The following is a 23,531-nucleotide window of genomic DNA, read 5'->3' as shown; positions in this document are numbered from 1 at the left end:
AAACAAAATGTAAATGAAATCACCTTATTCTGTCTGCTCAGCGGACAGAGCACGGACCATCAGAAAACTGGATTGTCCAGGCTCAATTGATTGGTCCATCAATCAATCCATCAATGTTATTGATGATCGGTTCATCAATCAGTGATATTGTCTGAGGGCACTCTCTGTGCAGAGCACTGTACTAACCACTTAAAGCACCATACTAAGGATGAAACTAGATTCATGGCCGCCTGAAGCCTGAGATGTCCCAGCTCCACTGATTGCCTACTGTGTGACTTTGGGCCAATCACTTCACCTCTCTGGGCCTCATTTTTCTCATCTGAAAAGTGGGGATGAAGACTGTAAACCCTTCCTCACCTGTAAAACAGAGATGAGCTTGATTGGGAGGTCTGGGCGGAACAGGGACTGTGACTCATCTCATACCTTGGGGTCTGTCCGAGTGCCTAGCAAGTAGGCTCAATAAGGCTCAATAAATGCCTTAAATTTATGCCCCAACACCAAGAGTCGAGAGCAATTTGTGCCTCTCTGAGTCGAACAAGATTCAAAAATCAGACAGAGACCCAATTCCTGGCAGTGCCTAGTTAACTACCCTCCTTCCTGAGCTCATTGTGGGCAGGGAATGTGTCTGTTTATTGTCACACTGTACTCTCACAAATGCTTAGTACCGTACTTTATACACAGTAAGCACTCAAAAAATATGAGTGGATGAATGAACGTACGACCATGACCCTGGATGGACTGTCTTGAGCTTTCTTTAGTGCTTGGCCATTTCCATGAAGATCGGGTTCATCCCGTCTAAGAGAATGCAGACATATATTTTCTGTAATGAACTCTGTTGCCAAAATAACACTAACATTAGATTTAAATTTTCTCATGGGATAGACAGTTAAGGCGATAATCAGTGAAATACATTACTATTAAATTGACAAGAGAAGATTCTCAGCTTTGTGCAGAGATAACCTGCCCTTCCAGATCTGACCCAGGGAGGTGGGGAGAGAGGTGGTGGTGGGGGTCTCTATTTGAGGGGGTTTGGGGGTAGGACATTTCCATAGATTGTCTAACCAGCTTCCAGCCTCTGGGTTGACCTTGATTTTAAGAGGCACTAATCTACCACCAGTCTACGCTGGTGGATTTGGGGGGGGGGGGGGCAGGAGGATGGAGTATGTGTCATTCTCATCGTCATGGAGAAGCAGCATTGCCTAGTGGATACAGCATAGGCTCAGGAGTCAGAAAGGCCTGGGTTCTAACCCCAGCTTTGCCACATATCTGCAGTAATTTCTTTTTTTTATATTAATGTCTGTCTCCCTCTCTAGACTGTAAGCTCATTGTGGGGCAGGGAATGTGTCTGTTTATTGTTATATTGGACTTTTCCAAGCACTTACTACAGTGCTCTGAGCACAATAAGCGTTCAGTAAATACGACTGAATGAATGGATGAATGTTGTGTGACCTTGGGCAAATCATTTAACTTCTCTGGGCCTCAGTTACCTCATCTGTAAAATGGGGGATTAAGACTGAGACCCCTGCAGAGTCCACCTCCTGCACTCTTGTGCTTGAGCTGTGGAGCGCTAATGGCAGAAATCTAAATACAAGGCCGGCTTCATCCACTTCAAGTTTATCCTTGCATGCTTTAACTCTGCCCTCTCTTCTGCCCAGCAAAACTATTTCTCCACCTTTATTGACACCCACCCCCATTGTACTCGCCAGTTTTTCCAGACATGTAAGTCCCTCCTCAGGCCCTCTGTGCCCCCCATCACTTGCCCCCAATGACTCGGCCACCTACTTTATTAAGAAAATTGACACCATTAGGTATAAGCTCCCCCAAATCTCCCCTGCCCCTCCTCAGTAATTCCCCCTTCTGGCCTCCTTTATAATTCTCCAAACTTTCCCAGAAGTATCTCTAGAGGAGATCTCCTGCCTCCTCTCAAAAACCACCCGTTCCACCTGTGCAGCTGACCCCATTCCTTTGCATCTTATCAAAATGCTGGCTTTCTCCCTTCCTCCCTCCCTAAGAGCCATCTTCAACTGTTGGCTCTCCAATAATTTCTTCCCTACTGCTTTCAAATATGCCCATGTCTCCTCTATCCTAAAAATACCCTCCCTTGACCCCACGGCTCCTTTTGGTTATCACCCCATTTCCTTCCTACCATTCCTCTCTAAACTCCTTGAGCGAGTTGTCAACACCCGTGTCTCAAATTCTTCTCATCCAATTCTCTCCTTGACCCCCTCCAATCTGGCTTCCATCCCCTTCACTTCACAGAAACTACCCTCTCAAAGGTCACCAATCATCTCCTTCTTGCCAAATCCAACGGCCTCTACTCTCTCTTAATCCTCCTCGACCCCTCAGATGCTTTTGACACTATAGACCACCCCCTTCTCCTGGAAACATTATGCAACCTTGGCTTCACTGACACTGTTCTCTCTGGATGCTCATTCTCAGTCTCCTGCTTGGGTCCCTCCTCTACCTCCCACCCCTTAACTGTGGGGGTCCCTCAAGGTTCAGTTCTGGGTCCCCTTCTGTTCTCCATCTACACCCACTCACTTGGAGAACTCATTAGCTCCCAAGGCTTCAACTACCAACTCTATGCGATGATAGCCAAATCTACATCTCCAGTCCTGATCTCTCTCCCTCTCTGCAGTCTCACATTTCCTCTTGGCTTCAAAACATCTCTTCTTGGATATCCTCCTATCAGCTCAAGCTAAACATGTCCAAAACAGAACTCCTTACCTTCCCACCCAAACCCTGTCCTCCCCTGACTTTTCCATCACTGTTAGATGCCACCACCATCATCCTTCCTGTCTCACAAGCCCGTAGCCTTGCTGTTATCCTTGACTCCTCTCTCAAATTCAACCAACATATTCATTCCATCACTGAATCCGGTCGGTTCCACCTTCCCATTGCTAAAATCCATCCTCTCCTCTCCATCCAAAAAGTTCAGGACACGCCACTCCACTGCTCAAAAAACTCCAGTGGTTGCCCATCCACCTCCACATTAAACAAAAACTCTTCACCATTGGCTTTAAAGCACTCAATCTCTGGGCCTCAGTTACCTCATCTAGAAAATGGGGACTAAGATTATGAGCTCCTTATGGGAATGGGACTGTGTCCTAACTGATTATCTTGTATCTACCCCAGGGCTTAGAACAGTGCCTGGCACATAGTAAGCACTAAACAAATACCATACAGACAGACAGACACACACACACACACACGTGTAAATAAAATAAAAAATAATATAAACCTTTCCTTTTCCAACAGATGCCCACAGTCAACTCAGACCCCCTCCCGTCCATCAACGCTATTTACTGAATGCTTTCTATATGCACAGTACTGTGTGAAGCAGTGGAGAGAGAACAGTAAAGTTGGCAGACGTGATCCCTGCCAACAAGGAGCTCACAATCTAGTGATTGCTAAGTCCTTGTTCCACAGGATAATCGGGGAGGGAGAACGGGTATCTCATCCCCATTGTACAGATGAGGAAATTAAGGCCGAGTGAAGTGAAATGACTTGCCCCAGGTCACAAAGCAGACAAGTGGAAACGCCGGGACCAGAACCCAGGTCTCCTTACTACTAGTGCCATGTTCTTTCCACTAGGAGACAGTGCTTCCCACTTTATAAAAGATACTTTTCAGCCCTAAAGACTTCTGACTTGTAACCATCTTACCCGCCAATCCCTTCCTCTGTCAGATGAAACACTATTGGGGGAATGAAAAGAATCCTGTGTTCCAATATATCTTATCTGTTTCATGAGACTGGGACTGTGTCCAACCCAATTTATTTGAATCCATCCCAGCACTTAGTACAGTGCCTGGCACATAGTAAGCGTTTAACAAATGCCATAATTATTTTTATTATTATTATGCTGAAGTCCAACTCTAATTCACCAGCCACTTCACGAGGTTGTAGTGGTAGTAAGGAGAAGCAGCATGGCTTAGTGGAGAGAGCAAAGGCCTGGGAGTCAGAAGGACCTGGGTTCTAAAGCCGGCTCTGCCAGGTGTCTACTGTGTGACCTCGGGCAAGTCACTTAACTTCTCTGGGCCTTGCTTACCTCATCTATAAAAAAGGGGATTAAGAGTGTGAGTCTCATGGGGGACAGGGACTGTGTCCAACTTGATTAACGTCTATCTACCCCAGTGCTTAGAACAGTGCCTGGCACATAGTAAGCACGTAACAAGTCCCATAATCATTATCAGTAGTAGTAGCGATTGCAGTACTAGTAACTCTAATGGGTAATAGAAGTATTAGAAGTCAGGGCTAATAATTGTGGTAGCATTATCAATATTATTTATGAAGCAATGACCGTGCAGAGCCCTGCAGTAAAGTTTGGGGGGAAAAAAATACACCAGGGAAAAGTATTATCACCGTCCTCAAGCAGCTTATACCTAACATTTGGATTATTTATTTAAAATAGAGAGGCGAGAACTCGTGAAGACTTTTTGGGAAGCATATCGGTTTAAAGAACATATTCAATTATCTTCCCTTTGATGCTTCATTGTGCTCTGATGATCTGCTGAGGGAAAAGTAACTAATATATAACATGTTGTGTCATAGATAATTATAGATCACATAGCTTTTAAGGAAACAAGGCTTGAGCCCAATTGGGTGGGTTTGATTAAACTGGCTATTCTTCAGCATTCAGGCCAAATGAAGGGGAAGAATGCATTTGCGTTGCAGGCAGGGATCGTGTCTACCAATTCTGTTGCATTTAATGCTCCCAAACATTTAGAACAGTGCTCTGCACACAGTCTAGCACTCAATAAATACAATTAAATGATCTACCTGCTTTTCCTATGAAACCCAAGGACTCAGTACTTTCCACGCAAAAAAGTCAATGGGTCTGGAATTGTGGGATTAAACATCTTTATGAATGAATTATAAGGTCTCACTTTAGTTTGTCTCAGGTGGAGGATCTGATATGGAAGTAAAGGGATTTTACCATGTTTCCTAAAAGGGGAAAAATACTTTGTTTCTAGATGCCAGTGCATCTCATGAAGAGTTGGATCTCATTTTTAAAAATTTTTTTTGGTGGTATTTGTTGAGGGCATACTTAATGCCCAGGCACTGTACTAGAAACTGGGGTAGGCAAAGCTAATCTGGTTGGACACTGTCTATGGGGTTTAAAGTCTCAATCCCTTTTCACAGAAGAAATAACTGAGGGTCAAAGAAGCAGCGACTTGCCCAGGGTCACAGAACAGACGAGTGGCAGAGCCGGGATGAGACGCCTTCGGACACCCAGGTCCGTGCTCTATCCACTAGGCCATGCTGCTTCAGGACAGATTTAGCTTGTGGGCAGATTTAGTGCTGCATTTGAGACTGGTGGATGAAGAGGAAGGAGGTGGGGGGGAGGGGAGGAAGGGAGAGGGAGGCGGGGAGAAGGAAAGAGGGAGAGAGAAAGAGCTGGAAGAAGAGGAAGGGAAGTGGTAGGAGGTGGAGTGGGGGGAGGGGAAGGAAAAGAAGGAGGGAGAGAAGTGGGAGAGAGAATAATAATAATGATTGTGGCATTTGTTAAAAAGCAACGGGCATTTTGCACAACTCAAAATGCAGGGACTAGTTTGACAATGAAGTTGACCAACTATTTCATAGAGGAATTTATTTCCTGGGAAAGATAACTTGATCCATCTATTCATTCATTCAATCATATTTATTGAGCGCTTAGTGCAGAGCACAGTACTAAAGGGCTTGGGAGAATATAACATTTAACAGATACACACTCTGCCACAACAAGCTTCCGAAGAGCAAAGCCCAATGGAAGACCGGCTACTTGCCTCATGTTTCATGGTTTCCAAATTCATTCAATTTACTTATTGAGCGCTTACTGTGTGCAGAGCACTGTACTAAGGGTTTATGGTAGCATATCAGTCTTCCCCAACCACGATTCCTAGGGAGCCCCTCTGTGGTGGTGTGTGGCTTTTTCTTGGGGGGGCTTCTTTTCTGTGTCAGACCTGAGGGCTTGGAGGCCAATCAATGGAGATTTGTGGGAAAGAAGGAAACAAAAAAGGAAAGAAACAAGGAGACGTAAACGCTTGCCCAAGGAATGGGCGATATTTCTTAAATGGCCTAGAAAGACAACTCTTTCTCTAATGGGGGGATTAGAGGCCGCTGGCTCTCAGGACTGTCTTCTATCTCTTCCATCTGTCAGGAGGACTCAATCACCAATTAATGGCTTTGATTAGGCCTCCGAGTGCTAAACAATATATTAAGTGCTGAGTTGCTTTTCAAAATTATTAACAATAATAATAATGATACTATGGTATTTGCTAAGCACTTACTATATGTCAAGCACTGTTCTAAGTGCTGGGGTAGATACAAACTACACAGCAGACATGTGGTGGAACCGGAATTAGAACCCAGGTTCTTCTGACTTCCAAGCTCTATCCACTGTTTGATTTATTTGTATTGATGTCTGTCTCCCCCATCTAGACTGGAAGCTCACTATGGACAGACAATGTGTCTGTTTATTGTACTCGCCCAAGTGCTTAGTACAGTGCTCTGCACCCAGTAAGCACTCAGTAAATGAATAAGCCACGTTGCTTCTTTCCTCTAGAAGAGAAGTGAGAGAGGAGAAGGGATTAAGAAGAATGAAAAATAATTTCTCCTGGGAACGCGGCCGCAAGAAAGCCAAAAGCTCATCCTCTTCTGAGCCTCCTAAATGGTTTGCTCCCGCCACAGACACGCTCATTCAAATCTCATTTCTTATCATGTATCGCATCTTATGAGCTAAAGTGTTTCTACTTGCACTGACATACCCCGGACTCCATAATAGCTAATCCCCAAAGAGACAAGCGGATGGGAAAGAGGAGGACACATATTTGGGGCTGGAGAGAGAGGGAGTGTGGGCAGGTCTCTACGGATTCCGCTCGTCTTACTAGATCTGCGAGTCAGGGCAAATGCCGTCTCCTTGCATTCAGAGTGAGACCACTGAATTACTCTCCCCTCTTCAGAGCTTTATTGAGGGCACTTCTCCTCCAAGAGGCCTTCCTGGATTAAGCTCCACTTTTCCTTACCTCCCACTCCCTTCTGCGTCTCCTTGATTTGCTCCTTTTGCTCTTTCCCTCTCCCAGTCCCACAGGACTTATGTTTGTCTTGTCATACACTGTCAAGTCATCTCCGACCCATAGCGATGCCACGGACACATCTCTCCCCAGATTGCCTCAGCTCCATCTGCAATCGTTCTGGTGGTGTATCAAGAGAGTTTTCTTGGTAAAAATATGGAAGTGGTTTACCATTGACCCCTTCCACGCATAAACTTGAGTCTCCCCCTTTGACTCTCTCCCGTGCTGCTGCTGCCCAGCATGGGTGAGTTTTGACTAGTAGCAGATGGTCTTCCACTCGCTAGCCACTGGCCAACCTAGGAATGGAATGGACAGGCCTCTGCTTGACTCTCCCTCCCATAGTCGAGACTGGCAGAGTACCGGAAAGTCTCCAGGTGAGACCCTGAGAGGGGCAGGACTTTAGTACATATCTGTAATTTTATTTATTTACATTGATGTCTGTCTCCCCAGTTCTAGGCTGTAAGCTCGTTGTGGGCAGGAAATATGTCTGCTTAGTGTTGCATTGTACTCTCCCAAGTGCTTAGTACAGTAAGCACACAGTAAGAGCTCAATAAATACGACTGAATGAGTGAAGAGGACAGAGACAACTCCTGCCACCTCTACGCTGTGTGACCGTGAGCAAGTTGCTTCATTTCTCTGGCCTCCGTTGCCTCTTGGGGATTAAGACTGTGAGGCCTATGTGGCACAGGGGAATCTGTCCAACCTGACTTGCTTATTTCTACCCCAGCACTTAATACAGTGCCTGGCACATAGGAAGCGCTGAACAAATAACCACAGTTAATATTATCATCTGCTTCTAACAGGTAGCTCTCAAATTTTAACCCAAATTGCCCTTTCTTTAATCCTATTCCTCTCTTCTCCTAAACAACTTCCTGTCTGTCCCAGAATGTGGCAGCTGGGTTTGGCAAAATCCTGTTTAGAAAAAGAAAACCAAACAACAACAACAAAAAAAGGGTGCAAAGCGGATCACCGCCCCTGTGAACAAAATTATTTCTTCAGACACTGTCATCATGAGAAACAGCGTGACCTAGAGGCTCGGGCATCCGAAGGACCTGGGTTCTAATCCTGGCTCTGCCACTTGTTTGCCACCTTGGCCAAATCACTTCACTGGGTCTCAGTTTCCTCATCCCTCAGATGGGGACTAAGACTAAGAGCCTCATGTGGGGCAGGTACTGTCCAACCTGACTAGCTTGAATCTACTCCAGTGCTTCATACAGTTCCTGGTACATAATAAGCACTTAAATATCATATAAAAAAATCAATCAATGGCACTGAGTACTTACTGGGTGGTGAAAACTGTATCACTCAATCAGTAGTACTTACTGAGTGCTGTACTAAGCGCTCGGGTGAGGTGGAGCTGTTAGACCTGATTCCTGCCCTCGAGGGGTTTCCAGGCTAGGTGTCAAGCTGAATCTGGACCCGCTAATTTTTCTCCACTAATGCCAACCATCTCGATCTCATCTATCTTGCCCCCAATCTCTTGCCTACATTCCTGCCTCTGGCCTGGAACTCCTTCCTCATATCCTACAGGTAGTGACTCTCCCCTCCTTCAAAGCCTTACTGAAGGCCCATTTCCTCCAAATGGCCTTCTCTAAGCCCTCTTTTCCTCTTCTCCCTCTCCCTTCTGCACTGGCCTGACTTGTTCCATTTACTCATTCCCCTTTTCCAGGCCCACAACACTTCTGTCTATATCTGTAATTTTATTTATTTCTATTAATAGCTGTCACCCCCTCTAGACTTTAAGCTCATTGTGGGCAGGAAATATGTCTGTTATATTGCTCTACTGTCCTCTCCCAAGGCCTTAGTACAGTGCTCTGCACACAGTAACTTCTCAATAAATACAATTGACTGACTGCCAAAAATGAATCAGGGACGCTCGTTGATGCTTGCGCTTGAAAACTGGCAGCCCGAGCCGGTTCAGATTCACCATTCAGCCCTTCTGAGGAGAAGCATGGGGTGAAGTGTGGGAGAAACATGCTAGGGAGAAAGCAGGCTCTGGGCCCCATCACACAACCAGCACTCACCTCCGTGGCCTCCGTCTGAGGTCAGCCTGGCACCTTTCATTCAGTCATTCATTCAATCATATTTATTGAAAGCTTAGAGCGCGTAGAGCACTGTTCTAAGCACTTGGAAAGTACAATTTGGCAAAAGATAGAGACAATCTCTACCCAACAACGGGCTCCCAGTCTACAAGGGGGAGACAGACAACAGAACAAAACCTCCAGCCTCGGCCTCCCCGCTTACCCCATAACGCACCGGGAGTGGCGGCCTCGTCCGCCATATTTGACGGATGGCTCCACCAACAACGTCAGACGCTTTAACAGACTGTTAGGGATTGTCATCGACATCTATTTTTGCCTCCCGCTGATCACGAGATCCACGGAAATAAACCAACCACAAAAGAGCGCTGAAAATATCCTGACTCGATTCTTTGTCCTCAAATCCTTACTCGCATCCAAATGACTTCGGTAGGCCTAGTCAGACATCCGCTGATCTCACGAACGGGCAAAGACGCCCGAGATGTCAGATTCATCTGACGTTAGGAAAATTCTTATGAATAAAATAGTTCCTATAAAATCTGTATGAGTTCTCTACCGTCCATCTAATAGAGACGGTAATAAGACAGACAGGGACCTCAGACTGAGGCCTCCCCCTCCGCCTTCAGGAGGAGAAGCTTATTTTAAGAAGTATAAAAAGAAAAGTAATTTACAGTCTATTAACATTTTAAAAGTGTGCAGCAAGAAGGGGGAATACATTACAGGCTCATTCAGGGATTGAGAGAGATTGCCAAAATGTAGCCATAAATGACCTCCATTTTACTTCTCAAAAAGCAATATAACCCACAAATCCAATAGAGAAAAAATTTTACCTTTTTTCATTCAGAGGAAGAAATCTCATTAGGGCGACTATCTGTCTGGTTTTCGATGGATGGGGCTGGCCGATGTTAAGCTGGTCACGTAGTAGTAGTTAACGACATCTACTGAGCACTGGCTCAGGAAACACACAGTGAATGTGTCTGTTTATTATTGTATTGTATTCTCCCAAGTGCTTAGTACAGTGCTCTGCACACAATAAGTGCTCAATAAACAACTGACTGACAGATTGACGACACAAAGCACTTGAGAAACCATGACAGGAGAAAGAGAAACGCTCCCTGCCTACGAGGATCTTTCATGCTCCCACGAGGACCTAACATGCTAATGGAGGGTGGGGGGAGGGAGGGGGGAGACCCAGTAACCAGACATCCCCACACGGAATCTGACACCCTTGTGTCTGGAACTTTTATTTCCAGCAACCAGCCTCCCTCCTCCACCGGCAAATCCTTCGGCTCAGAAATGGGCCAATAGTATTTGTTAAGTGCTTACTATGTGCCAAACACTGTTCTGAGCACTGGGGTAGAAAGAAGATAATTCAGTTGTACTCAGTCCCAGTCCCACACAGGGCTCACAGTCATGATGCCAATTTTCCACGAGGGAACTGAGGCCCAGAGAAGTTAAGCCACTTGTTGAAGGTCACACAGCAGACAAGTGGCGGAGGTGGGATTAGAACAACAGGTCCTTGCAACTCCCAGGCCGAGGCTCTATCCACTAGGCCACACCGCTCTGAAGTTCGGATGGAAGCGGAGTTGCCTAGTAGAAAGAATACAGGAGCAGGAATTGGGAGAGCTGAGTTCTGGTCTCAGCTCTGCCACTGCCTGCTGTGTGACCTTGGACAAGTCTGGGCATGTCACTCCCCTTCTTAAAAACCTCCAGTGGTTGCCTATCAACCTCCGCTCCAAACAAAAACTCCTCACTCTAGGCTTCAAGGCTCTACATCACCTTGCCCCTTCCTACCTCTCCTCCCTTCTCTCTTTCTACTGCCCACCCCGCACGCTCCGCTCCTCTGCCGCCCACCTCCTCGCCGTCCCCCGTTCTCGCCTATCCCACCGTCGACTCCCAGGTCACATCCTCCCGCAGTCCTGGAATGCCCTCCCCCCCACCTCCGCCAAACTCATTCTCTTCCCCTCTTCAAAACCCTACTTAAAGCTCACCTCCTCCAAGAGACCTTCCCAGACTGAGCTCCCCTTTTCCCTCTGCTTCCTTTACCCTCCCCTTCACCTCTCCGCAGCTAAACTCTCTTCTCCACCCCACCCCCCCCCCCCCGCTCCTCCCCCTCTCCCGTCCCATGTCCCATCCCCTCAGCACTGTACTCATCCGCATAACTGTATATATCCTCATTACCCTATTTATTTTGTTAATGAGATGTACATCACCCTGATTCTATTTATTTGCTATTGTTTTAATGAGATGTTCCTCCCCTTGATTCTATTTACTGCCATTGTTCTTGTCTGTCTGTCTCCCCCCATTAGACTGTAAGCCCGTCAAAGTGCAGGGACTGTCTCTATCCGTTACCGATTTGTACATTCCAAGCGCTTAGTACACTGTTCTGCACATAGTAAGAGCTCAATAAATACTACTGAATGAATGAATTTCCCTCCCCCTGAATTTCAGATTCTTCACTCCAGAAAGTGCAACACCCAGACCACAGTCCCCCTTAAGCTGTGCACCCTATGGGGCTGGGGCTGAACTAGATCATCTTGTGTGACCTAGTGCTTAGCACAGGATTGGGCACCTAATATGCACTTAATATATACCGCAGTTAATTGAACGACATGTACTCCTGCCAGATGACAAGTCTACTGACGTCGCATTACTCATTCAATCGCATTTATTGAGCGCTTACTGTGTGCAGAGCACTGTACTAAGCACTTGGGAGAGTACGCTACAACAATAAACGGACCTATTCTCTGCCCTCAATGAGACTACAGTCTAGAGAGAGTCCCTGTGCGATTACTCTGGTATCACGTAAGTTCTCTTAACTAGTGGCTGGGAGGGATGTTGCTAGCCTACTGAAAGGTAACACAGGCTCAAGGGTGTGTTTGTCCAAATATGATGATAAACACATATGTGGACTTGCAGAAAAACAAAGTTTTCACTGAGGCAAATTTACTGTTTTCAGCCCTTGCTGTTTGGATGCACCTGTAAAATATCTCATTAGCCAACAAACTCAGCCTTCATTTTGTGGACTCCATCCTGCAGGGAAGCTTGCATTTTCGAAGGAGTGCTACGATCACGTGAGATATGACTTTTTTTTTTTAAGGTATTTGTTAAGCGCTTACTATGTGCCAGGCACTGTACTAAGCTCTGGGGTAGATACAAGTTAATCAGGTTGGACAGAGTCCATGATTTATTGATATTTCTAATAATAAACAGTCCAAAGGGCATGGCTTAAGAACACTGTCAAGCAGAATAAGCAAAACATGTGTCTGGATGAAATATACATCTGCCTGACTGCTGGTTGAAGAACATTCGTTCATTAGTGACTGTTGGGTGCCTAAATGGAAGAGGGGAGATGGGCAGTCTGATCAGGAGATCACATCGCTCATTTCCTTTTGATGAATAAGGATGGATACAAACAAAACGGTCACACCACGTGGAAAGAAAAACTGAGAAGCATCTATAGATCATTGATGGAACAGAAGCCAAGTGCCAGAGATAATCTGGATATTTAGAGTTGAAACTCTCCTTTGACTTGAAGGGTCTAGATCGACTTCCTTGACTGTTCTAAGGCACTTGATCCAAAACAACCCTTCCCTTGACAATCCATCAGAAGATGAGTGCTTTAAAAAGGGCATTCATTATAGGCTGTACTCATTCCACAGGGATTGTGCGGGTGAATTGTTGTGGAGAAGCAGTGTGTCCTAGTGGATAGGGCTTGTTTGCTGTGGGACCTTGAGCAAATCATTTCACTTCTCTGTGCCTCAGTTACCTCATCTGTCAAATGGCAATTAAGACTGCGAGCCCGATGTGGGACAGGGACGGTCTCCAACCCAATTCGCTCGTATCGATCCCAGTGCTTAGTACAGTGCCTGGCACATAGAAAGCACTTACTAAATAACACTATTTGCATTATTATTATAGAGCACGGGTCGGAGAGTCGGAGGACCTGGGTTCTTATCGTAGATCTGCCACTGGCTTGCTGTGTGACCTTGGGAAAATCACTTTTTTAAATGATATTTGGTAAACACGTACTTTGTGTCAGACACTTTTCTAAGCACTGTCCCAGCCCCACATGAGGCTTACAGTCTTAGTTGGAGGGAGTAGGATTTAATCCCCATTTTACTATTGAAGAAACTGAGGCACAGAGAAGTGAGGTGACGCTGCCAGTGCACAATGAATGTGCTTGGGATCTGTCCGGATATTGTTCTCAGCTCTCTTAGTTAATTTTTTTTTCTGGTTAAACACGTACATAACAACCAAATGGGCGGAGGTGGGATTAGAACCCGGGTCCTCTGACTCCTAGGCCCAGGCTCTGTCCACTAGGCCATGCTGTTTCTCTTTGGTAGGTTTCCCGCCCCCGGTCACTGCATTTCGGGACTGCCTCCCCCATCTCCTCAGTTCCCGAAGGGACCTAGTGATGTTGGGGTTGTCCCAAAAGAGATCAGCACTTTAGGACTGACTCCAGTGCAGGAAGACCTGTGAGCCGGGAAAACCACCAGGGCCTGGGAGACGACGCCTCAGTTGACAGAATCTAACCTGGCCGGGACAACCTTGACTTAGTCAGACAGAAAAGTGGTCACAGCAGTAACTTCTGCAGTTCCCACAGCAGTGGATTTTGCCCCTCTGAAGGGAGGCCATCTTTCGCACTCTGGCGGAAACCCGGGATGACGACGACGATGAAATCTCCACAGAAAAACCTCAGACGATGAAGTCGCCATAGGCGAACGCTGGTCCTGAGGTCGCAAACCTGCATGAAGGCTTGGGACCTTCTTAACTGCAGTGACAGAGAGCGATTCCATGAAATCCAGCTTTCCCTTCTGGAAACTATGGTCTGGAATCTTTCAAGCCCTTGCAAGACACCCTGCAGTGCATTAATAACAATAATAAAAATAATAATAACAGTGGTATTTCCTAAGTGCTTACTATGTGCCAGGCACTGCACTAAGGACTGGGGGGTGGACACAGTCCCTGTCCCACATGCTCCTCACAGTCTTAATCTTCATTTTACAGTTGAGGAAACTAAGGCACAGAGAGTGAAGTGACTTGTTTAAGGTCACACAGCAGACCAGTGGCAGAGCTGGGATGCCGGGGCGGATACCGGACGATCAAATTGGACACAGACATGGTCCCACTGGAGCTAAGAGTTAAGGCAAAAGAGGGGATCTGAGCCCCTTTTGCTGATGAATAAACTTGATCACCCCGGAGGTGAGGTGATTTTCTCAGGGGCTTCACAGTAGGCAAGTGGCAAAGCCAGGACCCCAACATGGAGCTTCCCTCTAGACTGCAAGCTCATTGTGGGCAGGGAATGGGTTTACTGACTCTGTTCTGTTGTCCTCTCCCAAGCATTGAGTACAGTGGTCCACCCACAGTCAGTGCTCAATTGACTGATTACTTCTATTAACATCTGCCTCTCCCTCTAATAATAATAATAATAATAATACTGAAGGCATTTGTTAAGCATGTACTATGTGCCAAGCACTGTTCTAAGCAATGGGGGAGATACAAGGTAATCAGGCTGTCCCACGTGGGGCTCACAGTCTTAATCCCCATTTTACAGATGAAGTAACTGAGGCACAGAGAAGTGAAGTGACTTGCCCAAAGTCACAGAGCTGACAAGTGGTGGAGCCAGAAATAGAACCCATGACCTCTGACTCCCAAGCCCGTGCTCTTTCCACTGAGCCACGCTGCTTCTCTAGACTGTAAGCTCGCTGTGGGCAGGGAACAGGTCTACCGACTCCATTCTACTATCCTTTCACAAGCGCTTAGTACAGTGCTCAGCCCAAAGCAAGCACTCAATAAATATCACTAATTGATTGATTGATTAATTATATTAATGTCTGCCTCTCCCTCGAGTCTGTAACCTGGTCTTCAGACTCTGTTCTACTGTCCTCTTCCAAGAACTTAGTACAGTTCCCCACACATAATAAGCGCTCAATAAAAACCACTGATTGATTGTTTGACTGAACCTTCTTAACCAGAGCTCTTTCCCCTAAGCCATAACACCTCTCCTCCTGGGAATTCTCCTTCTTCCTTTCTGGGAATTCTGATCTTCCCAAACCCCTCTGCAGCCCCCTCTCCTCCCGCTCCCATGCCGTAGAGAAGAGCTGGCAAGGTTTCAGTCTCTCCCAAGGAAACTTCAGCCCTCTAAGGAGCTTGAAAGAGATCCCTGGCATAATTGTGAAACATCTTCATGTCTCTTTGAATGAATTAGGCCCTGGTTTTTAATTTAAGAGTTAAATAATATTACATGTATATTACAAAAGTTAGGTAAATTTTTCCTCTCTCCTGTCATTACCTAAAAAGCTCCCAACCTCTAGATTGTAATTATGTACATGAATAATGAAATTAGCATATCTATCAACTAACTCCCTGCTCATTATATCCACAGAAGGTCTTTGTGGGAAGTTCTGTGTGTTCGGATTCCAAATCAGCCGACGAAGGAGTCTCCCAGGACTCTGCTCTTTTGAGCTCGCTCTTGTTCGGCTCTTGCAGAAGGAGATAATCCCGGCTGAACACGACCGGGAGACCCCAGGGGGTCTCTGCCGCAGCTCACCTTCTGCTGAGGCTCCGGCGGGGGTCCTCCTCCCCACCCCCAGAGAGGTCCCTCCGGGGGGTCTGCTTCCTGGTGGACAGCGGGCTTTGCAAGGTCACCGGAAAGACATGGGCTAATCCCATCCATCCATTCATTCAATTGTATTTATCCAGAGATTACTGTGTGCAGAGCACTGTACTAAGCACTTAGATTAGTCGGCTAATCCCCAACCAACTGGGCTCTGAGATGCAGACACACACCACCCAGTTGGTTGACGGTACTGGCTGAGTGCTCACCGTATGCCCAGCGCTGTTCTAAGCCCTTGGGAGAGTCCAACGAAGTTCATTCATTCATTCAATCACATTTATTGAGCATTTACTGTGTGTAAAGCACTGTACTAAGCACTTGGGAGAGGACAAGATAAATAGACACGATCCCTACCCTCAAGGGTCTAACAATCAAGCTGGGGAGATAGGTGTTATTATGAATTAGAGAAAGAGGCCAGGGAATGAAAGCGTGGGCCTTAAGCATGGATTGCTGGCAGCCTCGTCCTCAGATCTGGACCCCAAGCCTCAGACTGGGGGTCTGCACCCAATCACAGCCATTTCCCCTCTACATATCATGGGGTCTGTGGCCCCTGACCACTGTCCCTTCAGGGTGGTATAATCATAGTAACCACGGCACTTGTTTAGCACTTACTATGAGGTAAATGCCGAGGACAATACACATTGACTTCCTGGTGCCTCAGCTGCCTCAACTGTAAAATGGGGATGAAGATTGTGAGGTCCCTGTGGGATAGGGATTGTGCCCAACTTGATTAGACTGTATTTACCCCAGCGCTTCATCTCTCAGGTCACACCTGGAGAGCTCCCAGTACCCCACCAGTCTCGACTACGGGAGGGGGAGTCAAGCAGAGGCCCATCCATTCCATTCCTAGCTTGGGCAGTGGCTAGGGAGTGTAAGGCCATCGGCTACAAGTTAAAACTCTCCCATGTTGGGCAGCAGCAACACGGGAGAGTCGAGGGCAGAGACTTAGGTTTACTGTGTGGAAGAAGGCGACGGTAAACCACTTCCGGATTTTTACCAAGAAAACTCTATGAATACACTACCAGAACGACTGCAGTTAGAGGTGGGGCGTTCTGATGCTAGTATTTATTAAGCGTTTACCATGTGACCAAGTACAGACTTTTCACGGAGGTCTAGATAACCAAATCGGACAGAGCTCCCGCCCCACATCTATGGGATAGGAAGAACTGGTGTCCCATCCTCATTTTACAGAGAAGGAAACTGGGGCCCTGAGAGATGAAGTGTCCTGTCCAAGGTCACCAGAAGATCAGAGTTTGAGCTAGTCAAGAATTCCGGTCTCCTGATTTGCAGTTTTGTGCTCTCTCCACAAGGTCTATTTGCCTCTTTGAAAGAAACGCAGACTTGAAAAACCACAAGACCTCTGAATAGGGGTCTTTATATTTTCCAAACCCTTTCCTGTCAACGATCCCAAGATCAGATACGGTACTTAGCGTGTAAGCTCGCTGTGGGCAGGGAATGCGTCTGTTTACCTTTATAATGTACTCTCCCAAGTGCTTAGTAGAATACCCTACACACAGGAAGTGCTCAATAAATATGACTGAATGAAGTAATACTCAGCACAAAAGTAAGAGCTTAACAGACCCCACAACAAAAAAAGGTGGTGGTATCCACTGAAGGCCACTGTCCAGGAAGGCCAAGATCTTCTTACACCTGAAGGGGGGAAATCGACTGGTTAAATCAGAAATAAACTCCTCTAAGAATCTTGCAACCTCTAGCAGTCCATGAACTCCAATTTTTGAAAGGAGACTCAGTAGTGATTTAAATCAAAGGAGAAGGGAGAATACTGACCGTCCTCTTCCTCCTCAGGTAGCAAGCTGCAGCTATTTGCTTATGGGATGAAGGGTTACCCTACCAGTGACATGAGCTCCAATCAATCAGTGGTATTTACTGACTGCTTGCTGTTTGCAGAGCACTGGATTAAGTGCTCCACTGGTTGATGGGCCGTAATATGTTACTCCCTTGTCTATGTATACATGATCACTGCCCGCGAGGAACTTATGATCTACTGGTGCAGAGCATTGTACTAAGCTGGAGAAAATAAAATAGGAGACTCGATACCCCATCTCAAGAATTTTACAGTCCACTGGGTGCAGATCACTGGCCTAAGCATGCTTGGGAGGGTCCAATTAATTCATTCAATGGTATTTATTGAGTGCTTACTGTGTGCAGAGCACTATACTAAGCGCTTGGGAGAGTGAAATAGAACAATAAACAGGCACATTCCCTGCCTACAATTAGCTCAGATATGTTCGTAATAATGATAATAATAATGGTATTTGTTAATGATAATAATAATAATTATGGTATTTGTTAAGTGCTTACTATGTGCCAAGCACTGTTCTAAGCACTGGGGTAGATAGAAGGTCAGCAGGTTATCCCACATTGCTCACAGTCTTAATCCCCAATTTACAGATGAGGTAACTGAGCACAGAGAAGATAAGTGACTTCCCCAAAGTCACACAGTTGACAAGTGGCAGAGCTGGGATTAGAAACCACAATCTCTGAATCCCAAACCCATGTTCTTTCCACTAAGCCACTGTTAAGCACTTACAATGTGCCAAGCACCGTTCTAAGCACTGGGGTAGATACAGGGTAATCAGGTTATCCCACGTGGGGCTCACTCTTTTAGTCCCCATTGTACCGATGAGGCAACTAAGCCACAGAGAAGTTAAGTGACGTGCCCACGGTCACACAGCAGAAAAGTGGCAGGGCCGGGATTAGAACCCACGTCCTCTGACTCTCACGCCTGTGCTCTTTCCACTAAGCCACGCTGCATCTCAAACCACCTAAGTGCTGGGGGCTGGGCAGGGTGGGGAGAGGGGCCGTGAATAAAGGGAGCAAGTCAGGAAAGCAGCGCTAGGCTGACGTCGTCTCCAAAAAACCTTCGAAAGCATGGCAGCGACCACTGTTGGAGCAAGGTCTGTGGCCAGATGTCCTGGACCTGACCAGTGAGGAGCCTGAAACTCCGCTCCTTCACCCACAGCGCCCAACTGATCTCTATTTTAATCTGGTGTATTTGTCCATGTCTTTATGTTGACTTGGTATTTCGTTTCACCTCTCTTTTTTACTGTGGTGCTCTTAAAGTGCTTACAAAGTGCCAGACGCTGAACTAAGCGCTGGGGGAGATACAAGCTAAGCAGGTTGGACATAGTCTGTGTCCTACATGGGGCCTCACAGCCTTAATCCCCATTTTCCAGATGAGGTCACGGAAGCTCAGAAAAATGAAGTGACTTGTCCAAGGTCACACGGCAGACGAGTGGCAGAGACGGGATAAGACCCAGGCCTTTCTGCAGGCTGTAGCCACTAGGTTTGCCCAGGATAGTCTTCATTTGTGAGCCTTTTCCCAACCCCAGGGCCAGTTCCCACTTCTGAATTCTAATTCCCACTTGGGTATTCTTTCCCATCTTTCGGCATGGTGCCCTGCATACAGCGAGGACTTTTTAAATCTACTACCACTATGTACAGCCGCGTGAAAAGTGTTTGCCAGAGGACCCGGGTTCTAATCCCAGCTCTTCCACTTGCCAATGTGACCTTGGGCAAGTCACTTAGCTTCTCTGTGCCTCAGGTTCCTCCTCTGTAAAATGGGGATTCAATACCTGTTCCCCCTCCGACTTCAGCTGTGAGCCCCATATGCGATACGTACTCTATTCGACCTGATTATCTTGTGTCTACTCCAGTGCTTAGTACAGTGTTTGACAGATATCATGTGCTTAAGAAATAATGCCATCATTTCATTACTGATTATTATTATTGTAATCATTATCATTATGTGAAAGGAGCATGGAACTAGAACTCAGGAGACCTGGGTTCCAGTCTCCGCTCTGCCCCTTTCCTGCTGTGGGACATTGAGCAAGTCACTTAATTTCTCTGAGTCTTGTTCTCCTCCTCTGTAAAATGGAGATGAGATACCTCCTCTAACTCACTCTTCTATAGAGAGCTGCATGAGGGTCAGTCTGTCCAATTTGGTCATATTGTAATCTTCCCCAGAGCTTGGCACAGTGCGAGAGGTGGACAAATGCTATTATTATCAACATCACACCGTCACTGCACCTGGCTTACCCGTATACAGTCACTGACTTCTCTTGAAATCCCATCTCCTCACGGAGGCTTTTCGATATGCTGTTTTCTTCTCCCCCAAATCACAACCCTCCCAACTCCCACTTCATTCATTCGGTCAATCTTATTTTTGAGCACTTACTGTGTGCAGATCACTGTGTTTAGTTAAGCACAAATGGGAGAGTACAAAAATAGACACATTCCTTACCCACAGTGAGCTTAAAATCTAGAATGGGGAGACAGACATTAATATAAACTACAGAAAAGTACATGAGTGCTGCTGGGCTGGGAGAGAAGGATGAACAAAGGGAGCAAGTCAGGGCAATGCAGAAGGGAGTGGAAGAAGAGGAAATGGGGGATTAGTCAGGGAGGGCCTCTTAGAGGAGATGTGCCTTCAATAAAAGTTTGAAGAGAGGGAGAAACACTGTCTGCCAGATTTGAGTAGGGAAGAGCTTTCAGACTGGAGGCAGGTCATGGGCTTGGGGTCAGCAGTGAAATAGATGAGATGGAGACACTGTGAGAAGGTTGGCATTAGAGGAGCGAAGTGTGCGGGCTGGGTTGTAGTAGGAGAGAAGTGAGGTGAGGTAGGAGGGGGCAAGGTGAATGAGTGTTTTAAAGCTAGTGGTGAAGAGTTTTTCTTTGATGCCGAGGTGGATGGGCAACCAGTGAGATTCTGGAGGAGTGGGGAAACATATCCTGAAAGTTTTTGTTGAAAAATGATCCAGGCAGCAGAGTGAAATATAGACTGGAGTGGGGAGAGACAGGAGGCAGGGAGGTCAGCAAGGAGGCTGATGCAGTAATCCAGAGAGGAAAGGATGAGTGATTGTATTAACGTGGTAGGAGTTTGAATGGCAAAGAAAAGGAAGATCCTGGTGATTCTGTGAAGGTGGGGCCAACAAGATATAGTGATGGATTGAATGAGAGAGTGGAGTCATGGATAATACCAAGGTTACAAGCTTCTAAGACAGGAAGGATGGTGGTGGAGTCCATAGTGATGGGAAAGTCAAGGGGAGGACATGGTTTGGATGGGGAAATATAGAGTTCTGTTTTAGACACATTAAGCTTGAGGTGATGGGAAGACATCCAAGCAGAGAGATCTTGAAGGCAAGAGGAAATGTGAGACTGCAGAGAGATTAGGCCTAGAGATGTAGCTTTGGATATCATCCATGTGGAAGTGAAAGTTGAAGCCATGGGAGCAAGTGAATTCTCCAAGTGGGTGTAGATGAAGAAAAGACGGGGATCCTGACTTGAACCTTGAGGGACCCTCACAGTTAATGGGTGGGAGGCAGAGGAGCCCAAGAAAGAGACTGAGAATGAATGGCCAGAGATATAGGAGGAGTATCAGGAGAGGAGTCAGTGAAGCAAAGGTTGAATGTTTCCAGAAGAAGGGGGGGTGGTCTACAGTGTTGAAAGCAGCTGAGAGGCTGAGAAGGATTAAGATGGAGTAGAGGCTGTTGGATTTGGCAAGAAGGACATCAGTGGTGACGTCTGAGAGGGCGGTTTCCCTACCCACGCAGAGCTGACAGTCTACAGTCCAGAAGTTCATAAGCAACATTATGATTTTCACTCAGAATGATATTTACAAGAGCTTGGGGGTGGGGAGCCAAAGAAGGTCTGGCCAAAGGCAGAGGGAAAGCACCACCTTGATTACTGGATCAGCCTCCTCGCTGACCTCCCTGCCTCCCTTCTCTCCCTACTCCTGTCCCAACTTCACTCCACTATCTGGATCATTTTTCGATAAATCATTCAGGCCATGTTTCCCCACTCCTCAAGAACCTTCGGTGGTTGCCCATCCACCTGTGCATCAAACAGAAACTCCTAACCATGGGCTTTGAAGCAGTCAATCACCTTGCAGCCCTCCTACCTCACCTCACTACTCTCCTTCTACAATCCAGCCCGCACACTTCACTTCTCTATTGCCAACCTACTCCCTGTACCTCGATCTCACCTATCTAGCCACCGACCTCTTGCCTACATTCTGCCTCTGGCCTGGAACACCATCCTTCTTCATATCCAACAAACAATAACTCTCCCCCATTTCGAGGCCTTACTGAAGGCACAACTCCTCCAAGAGACCTTCCCTGAATAAGCCCTCCTTTCCTCTTCCATTACCTTCTGCGTCGCCCTGACTTGCTCCCTTTATTCATCCCCCTTTGGAGCAGCACAGCACTTATGTCTATATTTGTAATTTTATTTATTTCTATGTCTGTCTTCCTCTCTAGACTGTAAGCTAGTTGTGGGCAGGGAATGTATCTGTTATATCATTCTATCATCTTTCCCCAAGTGCTTAGTCCAGTGCTCTGCACACAATAAGCACCCAATGAATATGATTGACTGATTGCCTGACAAAGCCAGAGACTTCTGAGAAGGTCAATCCAGACCTCGAAAAGTAGCTCAGCCTAGTGGCAAGAGCACGGGCTTGGGAGTCAGAGAACTTGGATTCAAATCCCAGCTCTTCTACTTGTCTGTTGTGTCACCTTAGGCAGGTCACTTCACTTGTCTGTGCCTCAGTCACCTCATTTGTAAAATGGGGATGAAGACTGTGAGGCCCATGTTGGACAGGGACTGTGTCCAACCTGATTACCTTGCATCTACCACAGTGCTTAGAACAGTGCTTGGCACATAGTAAGCGCTTAACAAACACCCTCATTATTAAGATTATCCAGATCCTCCAGACCGATCACGCCAAAGCCGCATGCAGAGCCAGCCAGGCAGCTCAGGATCTCAGCTCCATCATCCGGCTGACAGAGCCGGCCTAAGACAGCCGGGCGGCCGGTCCCAGCGACGCGAAGATCGGCCAATGTGTGGCCTCTGACCGGAGACTGGGTCCTTGGTCCCAGGCTGGACCGGGGCGGTTGGAGAGAGAGAGAGAGAGCTTCTGACCCCGGGAGAGCCCAGGGTTTGCTCCTTGGCAGTGGCAGAGGGGAGGTCGGGCTGGGGGTTGACCGGGAGAGTCCGGTCCTCCGATGACGGCGGAGAGAATCGGCAGGCAGCTCGGGTTTCCTTCTGCGGTCCCGACGACGAGCCGTCATATTTGGAGGGTGACGCTGACATTCCAGAGCCCGAGGAGGAGCCAAAGAAAACTCGAATGAGGCTTGTCTTGGCGGGGAGTCAAAACTGGGGCCTCAGCAGCAAAACTGAAAACATTTACACAGCTGGGCCCCAATCGCCCTATTTTCGGAAGGGTTTGTCAGGGCTTGAAACCTCGCCGTGGATTTTGGGCTATTCTGAAAGCTTCTGTGTTCTTCAGAGTTATACCATCCACCCGTCCACTGAGCTGAAAGAAAATACACCCCCGACTCTCATCTCTCCCCCCAAGCCCCACAAAAGTGGGTGGTCTTTTTCAGAAAGGTTTAAAAAGCAATGAGATCTCAAGAACCCCTCAGATGAGGGGGTGAGAATTACCCCGAGATTGACTCTATCGATCCATTGGTTAATAACAAGCTGGGCATGCCTGCATATCAAGTTATTGAAACCTCATCGTTTCCCGCGTCGGCAGAAGAGCTGAAAGACGCGTTAAAACCAAACCGCTAACGAAAACGAATCGAAGCCTATGTCCCCAGTCCTGACAGCTCAAAGACTCGCCTCCTCCAGTTTCCTTGGCCCAGGTTTCCCCATCAGTCAGTGGTATTTATTGGGTACTTAATATGTGGAGGGCACTGTACTGAGAACTTACTCAGATTCCTAGCCATTATACCTCACTGGTCATCTACTCCGGTGCTTAGCACAGTGCCTGCCATATAATAGGCGTTTAACAAAAACCAC

General features: G+C 46.9%; 1 long non-coding RNA gene and 1 other non-coding gene across 2 annotated transcripts in view; both read right to left on the bottom strand.

Moving 5' to 3' along the window:
• LOC114806010 overlaps nucleotides 1-23,531 on the bottom strand; it is a 134,768-nt gene that overhangs the window by 38,569 nt on the left and 72,668 nt on the right. The window lies entirely within an intron of this gene.
• Nucleotides 7,307-7,444, bottom strand: LOC114806213. The gene has a single exon (XR_003754249.1). It is a non-coding gene; the product is annotated as a small nucleolar RNA SNORA7 (small nucleolar RNA).

Source organism: Ornithorhynchus anatinus, chromosome 21 (genome assembly GCF_004115215.2).
Source record: "Ornithorhynchus anatinus isolate Pmale09 chromosome 21, mOrnAna1.pri.v4, whole genome shotgun sequence".
NCBI classification, from domain to species: Eukaryota; Metazoa; Chordata; class Mammalia; order Monotremata; family Ornithorhynchidae; genus Ornithorhynchus; species Ornithorhynchus anatinus.
The sequence above is the reverse complement of the archived record's forward strand: the minus strand, read 5'-3'. Positions and strand labels throughout refer to the sequence as shown.